The sequence below is a fragment of the Lithobates pipiens genome, unplaced genomic scaffold, assembly GCF_037356315.1.
Source record: "Lithobates pipiens isolate NorthernLeopardFrog02 unplaced genomic scaffold, aLitPip1_a1.2 Scaffold_8, whole genome shotgun sequence".
NCBI lineage: Eukaryota > Metazoa > Chordata > Amphibia > Anura > Ranidae > Lithobates > Lithobates pipiens.
In genome coordinates this window covers 648,187,391-648,203,101 of record NW_027507903.1, presented here as the reverse complement: position 1 = coordinate 648,203,101, position 15,711 = coordinate 648,187,391, and the positions used below count along the sequence as shown (strand labels likewise).

At 44.3% G+C, this 15,711-nt stretch overlaps 1 protein-coding gene across 1 annotated transcript in view; it reads right to left on the bottom strand.

The window, feature by feature from the left end:
- The window catches only part of LOC143962458 (uncharacterized), a 189,382-nt gene that overhangs the window by 24,791 nt on the left and 148,880 nt on the right, over positions 1-15,711 (bottom strand). The gene's annotated exons all lie outside the window — the stretch shown is intronic.

Genomic DNA, 15,711 nt, shown 5'->3' with positions numbered 1-15,711 from the left:
CAAATAAGAAAGTAAAGAAAGGGAAGGTGTTTATGATAGGTGAAGGTAATAATGTGTATGTGGTTGAGAATCAGAACAGAAGATCAGGGAACACATTCAAGATTATGAGGGGGAAAGATGAGGGGGAGTGCTTCCTGTATGGTAAAAGTGTGTCTGCAGAGAGAGAAGCAGAAGGAAAGGATGAGAAAGAATCTGAAATTTTTGATGTGTGCACTGCTGAATATTGTTTGCATGCTGAAGCCAAGCCAGAAATAACCTTGGTTGTGAAGGGTAGATGGGCAACATTTCTTTGTGATACTTGGGCTCGTAAGACCCAGATACACCCGCTGGATATGCCCCCAGGAGTAAAGAAAAAAGGTGTAGTATATGTAAAATCTGCAAATGGGTTCATGCACCAGGAGGCGGTGTCTGAAGGCCTTACTGTGGAAGATCCACAGACAGGTAAAAAGGCTCAGTGAACAATTGTAATTTCAACTAAATGTCCAGTTAAGTAGAGACATGTTGCCTGCTCTTGATATTTCTGTTGTACCAGTGGAGGGGGGGCCTCAAAGCCCATCGGCTCTGTGAAAAACAAATCACAGCCGTGGATAATGAGCCCCAATAGTGATAGAGCTTGGATTTGCAAACTGAGGGATTAAAAACCCTGACAGAAATAATTGAAAAACCTGTGAGGGGAGGGTACAAGGTCCAGATGAACCTCTATTGCACTATGTACTACAAAAAGACCTATGGACCTGATAGGTCCTATGAGAAACAGTTAATGAGTCTCACTAACACTGAAGTGCTCCTAAGATACCTGTACTGTGATAAGGAAGGAAATAACATGGCTACTTTAGAGTGACAATGTAAAATTGACACCTTGGCTCTGATACATTTCCTCGCAGAACAAGGTCACAAGGTTAGCAAACTAAACTACAACTTTTGAAAAACAAGGTGAAATACCAGGGTTACATTATATCTCAAAAAGGCAGACATCTGGATGAGATCCGAAAAGAGGCCACCCTTCAAGCCCCCAAACCACGTAAAAAAAAAGAAATGTAATTTCTTTGCATGGTAAATTTTTGTAGAGCATGGGTAGCTAACTATGCTACGGAGGTAGCGCCTCTTTCTGATCTCATCTATGGTACACAAATGTCTGCAAATGTTCCATCCAATGGAATATGCAAGCAGAGGATGCATTTACAAAGGTAAAGCATCTCATTGTGGGTTCTACTGTGCTTAGCCTGCCAAATTACAGAAACCCTTTATCAGACTGTAGATTGTAAAGAGGGGTACATGACTTCTGTTCTCACTCAGGTTTATGGGAACGAACACAAACTAATTCCATTCTACTTAACTAATATGCCCCACTGTGTACAAGTTGTAGTAGCAGCCTCATTGGCCATATGGTCATCTGCATTGATGGTATTGTTCCACCTATAGTACTTAAAGGTCTCACATGTTATTTTAGTGATCTTACCATAAGACAAAATCTCCTAATTATCTCCAGTCAGGCATTTATCATGCATGACTACACATTACAATCAAGAAGTGTACTACATTAAATCCTGCTACACTAATGCCAACACTTGGTGACAGGGATCCACATGATTGTATGGCTCAAATCGATGAAAGGGTATTCCCTATGAAGGATCTCACTGATGTTCCCTTTCTAGATGCTGACATTTCCTTTTATGTTGATGGGTCTTGTAGAAACAACGATAAAGGGATAAATCAAACAGCTTATGCTATAGTAACACATGACCAGGTCATTGAAGCTAGACCCCTTCCCAGTTCCTATTCTGCACAACAAACTGAAATTATAGCCCGGTCTAGGGCCTGCAGTCTAAGGGAAGGGAAAAAAATAGTTATACTGACAGCCAATATGTTTTCTCTACTATACACATATTTGCCCAGCAATGGAAAAATAGGGGTATGATTACATCCACAGGTAAACCGATCACACATAGAGATCTCATTCTTACCCTTCTAGAACATGAACAAAAACCAGCACAAGTGGCTATTTGTAAATGTGCAGCACATAGAAAAGGAACAGATCCAATTACCCTAGGGAATGCACATAACACATAGGCAATACAGATCTCCAAGTAAATGATGAGGTACGGAAAGCTATTGATGAAACATGCTTATTAGAATTGCAGACAAGATCACCAGTAGGTGAAAATCAAAAGTGGTTATCTACAGGGTCAACACTGGTCAATGGTATATACTAAAAAACTTTTTGGAAAACAGCGCTGTCCAAACAATATCTCAATTAATTCAAACCAAGGCCTAAGCCAGTGAAAACAAAAAAAATGATGATGTAAATAATAACAATATAAATTCCTGCTGCAACCCAATGTGAGATACCCACACTAAACCCAAACCAAAAAAATAAGGCTGCGCTAAAACTTATACATTACAGCATTAACAATGTGACGTGTTAAATTCTAGTGTTAAAACAATATATACTGTCAAGAAAAATTGTGTATAAAAACATCAAACTTGAAGCACATAAAAAGTCCAAAGAGGGGGAAGAACGAAGGTATGGAGTAAGTCCCTTGAAGTGACTCTTTATAAACACCCTTTAGATGTATAGCAGGTGCGCCCAAAGAGGAAGTTCTATCCACCACCTATTTCAATGAGGCTTACCAGCTGCCAAGATCTCTTTTTAGGGAGATCATACAGGCATGAAGAAAAAACGATCGTTCCTGGTCTCCTCAATGGGTTCTTGCTGGCGTCTCCACCTCTTATATCTCTTTCTTACAACGTCTCACATTCCACCGAATTTTGGGATAAGACAAGAAAAAAAGGCTCCCATAGCGTAACTCCGCATAAAAATTTATTACGAACGAAATAAGGTAAAACAAACTCACAAATTCCAGTTGAGTACAAGCGTAAGTACAAACACGAGCCGGCCGGCTCTCTCTTATTATCACTGCCCGTCCTTCCTGGTCGACGGGGAATGGCGGTAACGTCAGCACGCCGCTCACCCTACGTCGTTTCGTCAAAAGTGACGTCTTCCTGGGGTACGGGCGGCGCGCTGACCCTCCGCCTAAATACTCACTAGCTACAGAACGTAACCGCCCACTTCCAAGCTCCTGGCTACAGCTCCTAATCAGCCATTTTAGAAATGGGCAAAATTGAACGTTCGCCCTGATCATTAAAAGAAAATAAAATGAGCTAAAAACTCGAACGCTGTAAGGAATCGGACACAAACCGTTTCACAAATAGGTTCGTACTCATTTGATCTTTTTTTATTAAATTAAAAGATCTTTAAAAATAAACCACACTAAATAATAGTCTAGAGAATCAGGACTAGCCTGTTCTCTAAATGGGATCATATATGATGGTATAATCCGGTCTCATACCTACCACTTATGAGAGCACGATCGGACAAGATCAACCCCCCTTACCCGAACGCACAGTTCTAATAACTGCACCCAGAATATAGGAGGGCCCACCATCATTCCCCGACCTAAGTTTTCCACATAAGAAGAGGACACTGTCAGGTCATCAGACCATCAGGCCACTACCTAAACCTAAAAATTACATAAAACTCTATACAGAAGGAAAGGAACATTCTCGTATACAGGACATTATTCCAATTAGGCCTTATATAGCATAGGCCATTGGGAAAAACCTCAAATAAGCTACATACATCACAAATAACAAAACCATCCCCAAGTGAGCTTAGTTAACCCAAACCCGCAGGGGGGGACCACAATCACATACTTAATTGTGGGTCGCCCGCCAATTATGGCAGACCTCTTAAGAGAGGGTATTGATTGGTATTTATTATGGGTCGCTCACCAATTATGGCAGACCTCTTAAGAAAGGACAGTCAAATATTAATATTAATTCATATCACCTAATATCTAACATTTTAATCGATACTAAGCCCTCAAAGGTCAGGGGTTCTATGATATCTCCATATGTAGGTAACAGAGACCATAGGCCCTCCTCTTTACCCACCTAAAAAGATAAACAGAGCTCGTTCACAGGGTGACCTAAAACATTACAGAGGGTGGCCAGAACCACTCAACCAAGTCTTACTGGTCAGTACTTGAAGCGGGATAAACCCTTCACATCACCTCGAAAGGGATGATGTCGGATAGATGGAAAAAATCCCACAAGATCAATAATTAATTGCTATACTTCAAAGTGTACTTCGAAGTGTACTTCACTAATTTGTCAAAAGGTGGATAATTCCACAATTCTCTAATCATATCAGGACCGAGAATACGGAACGACCCAGGAATTCGGAAGTGGTTCACATAAAAAAGGGTCTAGCTATTGTCTATGAAGGCGTTCACGTCAACATCCACATTGAGACCGTATGGAGTATAGCACCGGGTTTTATGTATCCACATCATTTCTAGTCTAGACAAATCACGCACCAGGGAGCTCCCCCTCCAATGTGCACTAAACTTGTCTATACCCAGAAATAGGGTGTTTGCTGGATTACGGCCATGATGTAAATCATAATGTTTGGATACTGAGTGAAATTTATACCCATTTTTAATATTTGTGATATGCTCACCCAAGCGTACTTGCATAGCTCGCTTGGTTCTCCCTATATATTGGAGCCCACAAGGGCATTGCAAAAGGTATACAACACCCTTAGAGCTACACGTTATAAAGGGTTCAATTTGATATTCTTTCTGGGTACTGGTAGAGACAAAGGATTCAGTTTTTCTCTTTTTACTCTTATTCAACCTACAGATCTGACACCTACGACATTGGTGGTACCCAGTTATATGGTTCAATGGTATATACACATTTACAGAAGGTAAACTCAATTTATCTACATCACTATTCAGGTATGCTGTGTTATTGAGTCATGGGCAGGCCCATAACTCAAAAGGAGGGATGGTACAGGGTGTACACAACATATGGGTTTACAAAACTACTCTAAAGATTTTGTCTCACATGTCTGATTTGTAACAGATACCATGCACATGGTGCCCTGAGACTCTTAAGGGGTCATTTCCCACAGCCCCCTTATCCCTTTCACACAATATGCATGGATTTTATTGAATTGAACAAATGTGAGATTAAGTACTGTATAGTTATTGTTGACAGGTCAAAGTACTAATCAAAGAGGTGATTCCACATCAAGGGATCCCCTCTCTGGTTTACAGTAGCAATGGCTCCCATTTTGTAAATCAAACAATACAACAAATTTATATATGGTACAATATCTGACTTACTAAAGAGAATCACTATTTAGGTTATAACCCCTAGTCAGGACACCCCAGCCCCAGAGCCAACTCTGTTTCAACTTAGTCTTTCCTCGTTAAAACAGATTTTACCTACAAGGAACAATTAAGTATAGAAACAGGATTTGGAGACAAATATGAATGGATAGAATGGGTCAGATACACAACCCAAGCAAAGAGGTTAAGTGATTGTATTTTTGTACAAACCCAAGGCCACAACTAACCACCTTTACTCTCCCTGAAAAGGAAATAGACTTGACTTGTATAACAAGACTGTTTTCACAAAATATTACTGGGTCAGAATGTGTAAATGAGAAAAAGAGCTACCCTAAGACTAAAATGCAAAGTATACCCCCCTCAGTACAAGCACTACCAGAAAATTGTACTTGTTTCTCTAACAAAGATAAGGATGGTACAAAGGTTGGCACTCTATCTCCTGAATACTGTGTAACTACAACATCAACTACAGACATTAAGTACCAACTAAAATGGTTTCAGGAACAGAAACGGTAACTGGCTGATGTTTGGTGGCTGTGTGGGGACAAGAAACTAAGGCCCAGACTGCCACCTAGATGGGAGGGTAGCTGTGCCCTTACTCGCTTGTTGCTTCCCTTTTATATTGTTCCTATGTCTAACAAATTGAAGAGACTACCAGGTAAACACTATTTTAAGTGACTTAAGTGTCCAGGATCATTTGACAACCGTGTTCCATGAGGAGTTTAACACGCAGAATCAAGTAACAGCAGGAATCACCTCACTCTTCCTATGGGCACAGCCAAATAAGAACGTCGACTGGATAAGCTACATCTATTACAACCAGCAGAGGTTTGTGAATTAAACCAGAGATGCTATCAAAGGTATAGCATGACAACTGGACGCCACCTCTTTGACAGCGTGGCAGAACCGTATAACATTGGAAATATTGCTGGCAGAAAGGGGCAAGGTATGCAAAATGTTCAGCACCTTCTGCTGCACTTTTATTCCAAACAATACATGATGGCACCTGATTTGTAGGCTTTGCAAGGCCTATAAATGTTATCCAAGGAACTAACTGAGAACTCTGGTGTAGAGAACCCCCTAACAGGACTCTTCGAAAAATGGTTTGGTAAATGGGGTGATCTTGCAAAAAGTTTGCTCATCTCTGTTTTCATGGCAGTCACGGTCCTTATGCTGTGTGGATGTTGCTGCATTCCCTGTACTAGAGGAATTCTCCAAAGACTGATTGACACATCTTTAACTAAGACTATGCTTTTGCAGAACACTGAACTATACCCGGAACCTGATGAAGATGAATTTACACACCTTTCAAAAGACTTATTTGTCTAAATGATAATACCTGGTAAACCAAAGAACCTGAATATTTGAATTAGTGACATTATGAGTATAAAAGGAGGGAGATGTTAGAGAAATTAAGTATTATACCTTTAAATGTCAGCTATGAATATGCATAGAAATATAACTTTATCTTCATTAAGTTTAAAATGCTTAGAAATATGTTTTATCTAACCCTATTATACTTCAATATGCTGAATAATCATATAACTATGAAAATGCTTACATTAGCAGAAATTGAAAAACATAGCTCAAAAACATAGCTCAAAAACATAGAATCACGTGTATAGAACATCCTGTGGCAGGGTTTTGCCTGTATTCCCTCTTTCCTGCTTCACGTTGAAATAAAGGTTGAAATTATACAGGACTAGGGATGAGCCAAACACCCCCCGGTTCGGTTCGCACCAGGACTTTCGAACGGACCCAAAATTCGTACGAACTTTAGAACCCCATTGTCTATGGGACTTGAACGTTTGAAATTAAAAGTGCTAATTTTAATGGCTAATATGCAATATACTGTCCTAAAAAGGGTTTGGGGACCTGGCTCCTGCCCCAGGGGACATGGGTCAATGCCTAAAATGTTTTTAAAAATGGCCTTTTTGGTGGGAGCACTGATTTTAATGACGATTAAAGTGAAAAAAAAAAGTGAAATATTCCTTTAAATATCGTGCCTGGGGGGTGTCTATAGTATGCCTGTGAAGTGCCACATGTTTCCCATGTTTGGAACAGTCCCTGCACAAAATGACATTTAACAGAAATAACACCATTTAAAACTGCTTGCGGTTTTAATGTTATATCTGGTTCCGGCAATATGGATGAAAAGCATTGAGAAAAATGGCATGGGTAGCCCCCCCTGCCCATTACCAGCCCCTTTGGGTCTTGTATGGATATTAAGGGGAACCCCGTGCCCATATTAAAAAAAGGAAATACGTGTGGCCCCCAGGCCCTATATACTCAGAACAGCAGTATACAGGCGGTTAGTGTATAAAGTACCTCTGCGCCAACCACCTTGACAAGGGGAATAAAGGGATGCTGCAAACACTGAAGGGAGCTTCACCTACTCCCTGAGCAATATCGATTAAGTGGTTTTAGTGTTGCGCAAATGGGGAAATCCAAGAAAGGAGGGGAGAGGGAGGGGGGGGGAAGGGGGGAGAAAGAGAGGGAAGGAGAAAAGAAAAAGGGGAAGGGAAAGGAACGGCAGGGAGGGGGAAGGGGAACAGATGAGTATACAGGTAAAGGATAAGAGGGTAAAGGTCAAAAAGTGCTAGTGTAAAATTATATGTGTCTGGGTGTGCACAAATCCTTGTTCGGTACGTGCTAAACTAAAATAAATGTTAGAGAGTGGCAATCAAATATAGATTCTGATAGAGTGCCATACAAAGAAAAGCTCACAGTAATGGATGAATGCCTGAAACAATAGACATACAAATCGTGGGTGCTGTGCAAAACTGCAATAAAATATGCTGACAATAAATGAATATATAACTTAAGGTGATAGTCCAAAATATATGACTAGAAGTGTACAGTGAGAATAATCACATAAGCACAATCCCATGTGACATGCCAAGTGGAAAAAACACAGATATCAATCAATCCAATATAACAAAATGCATGTTCCATGCGGTGTTTATAAAGTGCCAAGTGAAAAAACACAGATAACAATCAATCCAATATAACAAAATGCATGCAGTGTTTATAAAGTGCAAATAGTGCTAGCAGTAAAAGAACGTTACAACGCAGGTGAAATGATAAACACATAAAAATAAGGTGCTAGAAATCAATCTGGGATATTCAGTCCGGTGGACGTGCTGTGTTCTAAGGGGAAGCACTAGATTTGAACTTCAGTGATCCATGCAGGCATACATGTGCAGTGACTTAATCCTCCTATTTATCCAATACGTGGATGGATGTGCCCTTACCTCACGGCTGTGAGGTTACACCCTTAATAGTATAGGTAGGTCACTGGCTCCTGTTCCTGGGATAGGTATGCCTCACGGCTGTGAGGTTACAGCCTTAATAGTATAGGTAGGTAACTGGCTCCTGTTCCTGGGATAGGTATGCCTCACAAGATAAAGAGATAATGTCCCATAGTGTAGTAGTTTAAACTAATTGAATTTTATTTAAGTATAGTGACAGGGTACTCACATTCTGAGTGAATAAAAACTGCAGTAATAGAGCAACAAGCAAAGTAACGAACGGTGCGTTCCAATGTCCTTCCTAGTGTCTCTCTCGCTTCCTTCCTTGCGCATTCGTCACCGTCACGTGACTTCTTCAGGGAAATGAATAGAGAGAAAGGAGTTGTGTTTTTATGCTGATGTATAAGCATCCAAGACTGATTCATCTTGATGAAGGTCAGTCGATCAACTGAGTCGGTGGACAGGCGCACCATGTGATCGGTAACAAAGCCACCAGCAGCACTGAAGTTGCGTTCCGAAAGAACGCTGGATGCAGGACAGGCCAGTAGCTCAATTGCATACTGTGCAAGCTCTGGCCAGTGATCCATCCTCAAGACCCAGTAAGCCAGAGGATTTTCGGTGGGGTAGGTGTCCAAGTCTGACCTTGCCCCTAGGTATTCCTGCACCATGTAAATCAGACGCTGGCGATGGTTGCTGGAACCAATCATACCTTGGGGCTGCAGACTAAAAAATTGTCTGAACGCATCGTTCAGACGGCCACCTTCTCCACCGCTCCTTCTGACCGATGCCTCAGCAACACGTTGTCCAGGACCAGGAGTTTGTAACCTCCCAGTCTCTGGGAACGCGTTGCACAGACCTTTCTGCAAGGCCTCCCGGAGATATCTCATCCTCTGCTCCCTCTGCGATGGCAAGATAAGGTCGGCAACCTTACCCTTGTACCGTGGATCAAGGAGAGTGGCCAGCCAGTAATGGTCCCTCTCCTTGATCTGAAGAATACGAGGATCCTTCCGCAGTCTTTGCAGGATCAGGGAGGCCATGCAGCGTAGGTTAGCTGAGGCATTCGGTCCGGAGTCCTCTGGGTCACTAAGGACAACATGATCCGCAGCTACATCCTCCCAGCCACGTACAAGTCCACAGGTTTCTTGGGACTGTAAACCATTCCTACAAGACTGCTGCTACTGCTGCTGATGCTGAGTGCCAGCCTCCACCTCCATACTGACACAATCATCCTCCTCCTCCTCCTCCTCTTCCTGTGTGATGGGTGGCATAGGAGGAACACTGTCTGGATAAAGGGGGCCTTGAGAGGCAAGAAAGTCCTCCTCTTCCTGCCTCTAGTGCCCTGTCCATTATTCCATGCAGCGTATGCTCCAAGAGGTGGACAAGAGGTACAGTGTCACTGATGCATGCACTGTCACTGCTCACCATCCTTGTGGCCTCCTCAAATGGTGACAGGACAGTGCATGCATCCCTGATCAAGCCCCACTGGCGTGGTGAGAAAAACTGAGCTCCCCTGACCCTGTCCTGGTGCACAGGTACTCATTGATGGCCCTCTGCTGCATGTGCAGCCGCTGAAGCATGGCCAACGTTGAGTTCTACCTGGTGGGCATGTCATATATAAGGCGGTTCTTGGGCAGGTTCAACTCCTTTTGGAGCTCAGCCAGCCGAGCACAGGCATTAAATGATCGGCGGAAATGCACACAGACTTTCCTGGCCTGCTTCAGGACATCCTGTAAGCCCGGGTACCTGCCCAAGAACTGCTGCACCACCAGGTTAAGGACGTGAGCCACACAGGTCACATGGGTCAGTTGTCCCTGTCGGAGGGCGGAGAGGAGGTTGGTGCCATTGTCGCAAACCACCATTCCTGGCTTAAGCTGGCGTGGCGTCAACCACCTCTCGGCCTGCCCCTGCAGAGCTGACAAAACATCTGCCCCAATGTGGCTCCTGTCCCCCAAACAAACCAGCACAAGCACGGCATGGCATCGTTTTTCCTGCGTACTTGCGTAGCCCCTGGAACGCCTATGGAGCACCGGTGGTTCTGAGGACAGAGCACTGGAGGAGGCCATGGAGGAAGAAGAAGAGGAGGGAGTGGAGGAGAGAGGTGTGTCACAACCAATAGTAGCATTTTGGAGGCGTGGTGGCCGAACAACCTCCAACACTACTGCACCTTGTCCTGCATCCTTCCCAGCTGCCAGAAGAGTGACCCAATGGGCCGTGAAAGACAGGTAATGTCCCTGTCCATGCCTGCTGGACCATGAGTCAGCGGTAATATGCACCTTACCGCTGACCGCCCTGTCCAGCGAGGCAAGGACATTGCCTTCCACATGCCGGTAGAGAGCCGGAATCGCCTTCCGTGAGAAAAAGTGGCGTTTGGGGACCTGCCACTGAGGAACCGCACATTGTACAAACTCACGGAAGGGGGCCGAGTCTACCAACTGAAAAGGCCGCAGTTGAAGTGCTAGCAATTTAGCCAAGCTAGCATTCAACCGCTGGGCATGTGGATGGCTTTCGGTGGTCCAGCAGCTGGGGCAGGGACATTGGCCTGCTATAATCAAACGTGGGTGTACTGCTAGCAGAGTGCCCGGAAGCACTTGGCTGTAACACACCTAATTCTACACCTTCATTCCTCTCAGAGCAGGTTTCAGAGAGGACTGAAGGTCTAGTGGGGTTGGAGATCCCAGCTGATGAGGAGCAAGGAGAGGTCTGCTTTGTTCTTTGGTGTGGGTCTTTTAGGTACGCTTGCCAATGAGCTGCATGGCAAGTCAACATATGTCTGGTCAAGCATGTGGTGCCCAAGCGGCTGATGTTTTGGCCACGCAAGATACGCTTGAGACATATGTTGCAAATAGCAGTGGTGAGATCTGATGCACTCGTCTCAAAAAAGGCCCACACCAAAGAACTTTTAGAATAACACGCAGAGGCAGCGCCCTGCACAGGCGGACCTCTGCGGTGTGATTCAGTCGGTGTGCTGCCCCTAAGCTGGCCCCCGGAGGGCATCCTGCCTCGTTGGACATGTGCCTCCTCCTCCTCTCTCTTACCAGGCACCCACGTGGAGTCAGTGCCCTCATCATCCCCTCCCTCTTTATTGCTGGAGCAAACCTGGCAGTATGCTGCAGCTTGTGGAACATGACTGCCAGATTGCTGTCCTTCTTGAGCATCCCCTCTCTCTGCGCTCACGCTACTGCCTTCCTCTAGCTTAGTATCATCATCAGAGCCTACAAAACACTGGGCATCCTCCTGGAGCATGTATCCAACACTGTGCTCAAAGAGTTCAGGAGACTCTTTAGGAGGACGTGGTGGGTCTAGGGAAGTCACTGATGATGACATTGAAAGGAGGGAAGACGATGCGTTGGCAGCTGCTTTGCTAGTACCCTGAGCCTGGGTGAGAGAGGATGAGGAGGATGAAGAGGGCTTGGTCATCCACTCTACCAAGTCTTCGGCATGTTGCGGCTCAACATGTCCAGCTGCCGAAAAGAAGGACAAGCGTGTCCCATGGCCACATGCTGATGATGACGATGCACCACGTCCACGACTAGCACTGTTGTCTCTAAACACAGAGCCTGCTTGCCATCTTTTATCAGCTCATGCCTGTCTGCTTCTCCTTGCTGGCCTTCCAGACATGGTAATGGCCTGAAGGGAGATGGGAAAACCAGCAATTGGGTAGTGTATATTGTGCTGGAGGCACACACAGCACCCACTCCTGCAGATGGCAAATGGCTCAATTAGAGAAGAGCTATGTAGGTGTATATAACGGTGTATACTGTGGTCAGGGCACGCAGACAGCACGCAAAATCTCCTACAACTGACTGCAAGCTCTATTTAAAAAGAGCAAGATAGCTAGCTATATAGGTGGATATAGCGGTGTATACTGCGGTCAGGGCACGCAAACAGCACACACAATCTCCTACAACTGACTGCAAGCTCTATTTAACCACTTTCAGACTGGACCAATTTGCTGGTCAAAGACCAGACCACTTTTTGCTATTCGGCACTGCGTCGCTTTAACTGACGATTGCGCGGTCGTGCGACATGGCTCCCAAACAAAATTGACATCCTTTTTTTCCCACAAATCGAGCTTTCTTTTGGTGGTATTTGATCACCCCTGCGGTTTTTATTTTTTGCGCTATAAACAAAAATAGAGCGACAATTTTGAAAAAAACGCATTATTTTTTACTTTTTGTTAAAATAAATATCCCCCAAAAATATATAAAAAAACATTTTTTTCCCTCAGTTTAGGCCGATATGTATTCTTCTACATATTTTTGGTAAAAAAAATCGCAATAAGCGATTATTGATTGGTTTGCGCAAAAGTTATAGCGTTTACAAAATAGGGATAGTTTTATAGCATTTTTATTAATAATTTTTTATTATTTTTTTTTTACTAGTAATGGCGGTGATCAGCGATTTTTATTGTGACTGCGATATTGTGGGGGACCCATCGGACATTTTTGACACATTTTTGGGACCATTGTCATTTATACAGTAATCACTGCTATATAAATGCAGTGATTCCTGTGTAAATGACACTGGCAGTGAAGGGGTTAACCAGTGGGTGGCAGTGTAGGGGTTAAGTGTTCCTAGGGATGTGTTACTAACTGTGGGGGGGGGTTTGGCTTTCATTTAGTGAACACTGATCTCTGCTCCAATCATATGGAGCAGAGATCAGCATCACTAGTTGCTAGGCAGAATGGAGAAATGCTGTTTACTCTGCATTTCCTCCATTCGGCCTCTCCGTGAGACGATCGCGGGGATGCCCGCGGCGATTGAGTCCGCGGGTCCCGCGACCAGACTCACGGGGGTCCCGACCAGCGCGGGAGCGCGCCGCTGGCGGCGCGCTCCCGATGGCAGGGCGGCATTCGATATTGAACGTAAATGTACGCCAATATGCCTGCCCGTGCCATTCTGTCGACGTACATCGTCGTGCGCTGGTCGGGAAGTGGTTAAAAAGAGCAAGATAGCTAGCTATATAGGTGGATATAACGGTGTATACTGCGGTCAGGGCATGCAGACAGCACGCACAATCTCCTACAACTGACTGCAAGCTCTATTTAAAAAGAACAAGATAGCTAGCTATATAGGTGGATATAGCGGTGTATACTGCGGTCAGGGCACGCAGACAGCATGCACAATCTCCTACAACTGACTGCAAGCTCTTTTTAAAAAGAGCAAGATAGCTAGCTATATAGGTGGATATACAACGGTGTATTCTGCGGTCAGGGCACGCAGACAGTACGCACAATCTCCTACAGCTGACTGGCAGCTCTATTTAAAAAGAGCAAGATAGCTAGCTATATAGGTGGATATAACGGTGTATACTGCGGTCAGGGCACGCAGACAGCATGCACAATCTCCTACAACTGACTGCAAGCTCTATTTAAAAAGAGCAATATAGCTAGCTATATAGGTGGATATTTTTTTAATAGTTTTCTGCTAACATACAAGAAAATCAAAACTTTACAAAAACAACATCAGGTAATATTCACATTACACTTATAACAAAATCATATCACTTGAAACCACAACATCTGTGGAACTACATAACTATACTTTACATTTCTTGAACACACTCATCCCCAGAGGAGAAATCTATAAGTTTAGTCTCTCCCCTACTGCTAGGCCCTGATGAGGACCTAGACTAGTGATGGCCGAACGGTTCGCCCGGCGGTCGTTTCGGGGCGAATTTTGGTCGTTCGCGGTCCGCTCGTTTGCTCGCCTATTGCCGTCGTTCGCCCCGGCGGACTTACGTGTTTAATGTGTAAAAGAACTTTGACCTATGATGACACATCCATCATGGGGTACAGGACAGCCAATTGAGACATGACAGCACATGGACACTTGGACATTCCCCCTAACCTATAAATACACCCGATCCGGCGGCCATTTTACATTCTTTCTTCTGTCACTATAGGGAAAGGTTGCTGTGTGGAGTAGGGAGAGATAAATCGCTAGCTATTTGGTACACAAAAGTTCTTTTCAGGACTGGTATAGGTGTTAGGTGTATATAGGTTTGCTGTGCTACTGATTGTTGCAGCAGCCTGAGTGTCTTTTGTCAGTTTAGAGAAAGGGACAGAGCGCTGTGTCTGCTGCTATTTTAGGGACAGCCAGATTAGTCATCATCATCATCATCATCATCATTAGCTGTTACTATCAGGTCCACAAAAGAGCTATTCCAGTAACCACTAATCGTTCCAGTCTCCTCTTTATTGCCACTTTGTATAGGGACAGGAAGGAAGCAGTGTGTCAGGCAGTGAGGGTCAGTTTAAAGACTTGCTGTTACTATTAGTTCCACAAATGTTCTTTTCAGGACTGGTATCAGTAGTATGGTAATAGGCTTGTACACGTATAATACTCTTTCTTCCAAATATAGAAAGAATATTATACTTGACTGCTGCCCTTCTGCTGCAGTCTGCTAATCATTCACAATTCACTTGTTCCACAAAGCTCTTTATCAGGACTGGTAACTTGGTTTGTCTAGGGTGCTACAGTACATAAGGTTGAGTGAGGTACAGTCTGCTGTTCTGTAAGGACCGCTATCGGTCCACAATAGATAGGGTTTAGGTGCACCACTGCTGACTGCTGCCCTATACTGCAGCAGTCCTTCATTGGTAAAGGGACTGACGTACAGTCTGCTAATCACTAGCACACAACCTGCTTGGTCCACAAAAGTTCTTATCAGGACTGGTAACTTGGTCTAGGGTGCTACAGTACATAGGGTTGAGTGCGGTACAGTCTGCTGTTCTGTAAGGACCGCTATCGGTCCACAATAGATAGGGTTGAGGTGCACCACTGCTGACCGCTGCCTTATACTGCAGCAGTCCTTCATTGGTATAGGGACTGAAGTACAGTCTGCTAATCACTAACACACAACCTGCTTGGTCCACAAAAGTTCCTATAAGGACTGGTAACTTGGTCTAGGATGCTACAGTACATAGGGTTGAGTGCAGTACAGTCTGCTGTTCTGTAAGGACCGCTATCGGTCCACAATAGATAGGGTTGAGGTGCACCACTGCTGACCGCTGCCTTATACTGCAGCAGTCCTTCATTGGTATAGGGACTGAAGTACAGTCTGCTAATCACTAACACACAACCTGCTTGGTCCACAAAAGTTCCTATAAGGACTGGTAACTTGGTCTAGGGTGCTACAGTACATAGGGTTGAGTGCGGTACAGTCTGCTGTTCTGTAAGGACCGCTATCGGTCCACAATAGATAGGGTTGAGGTGCACCACTGCTGACCGCTGCCTTATACTGCAGCAGTCCTTCATTG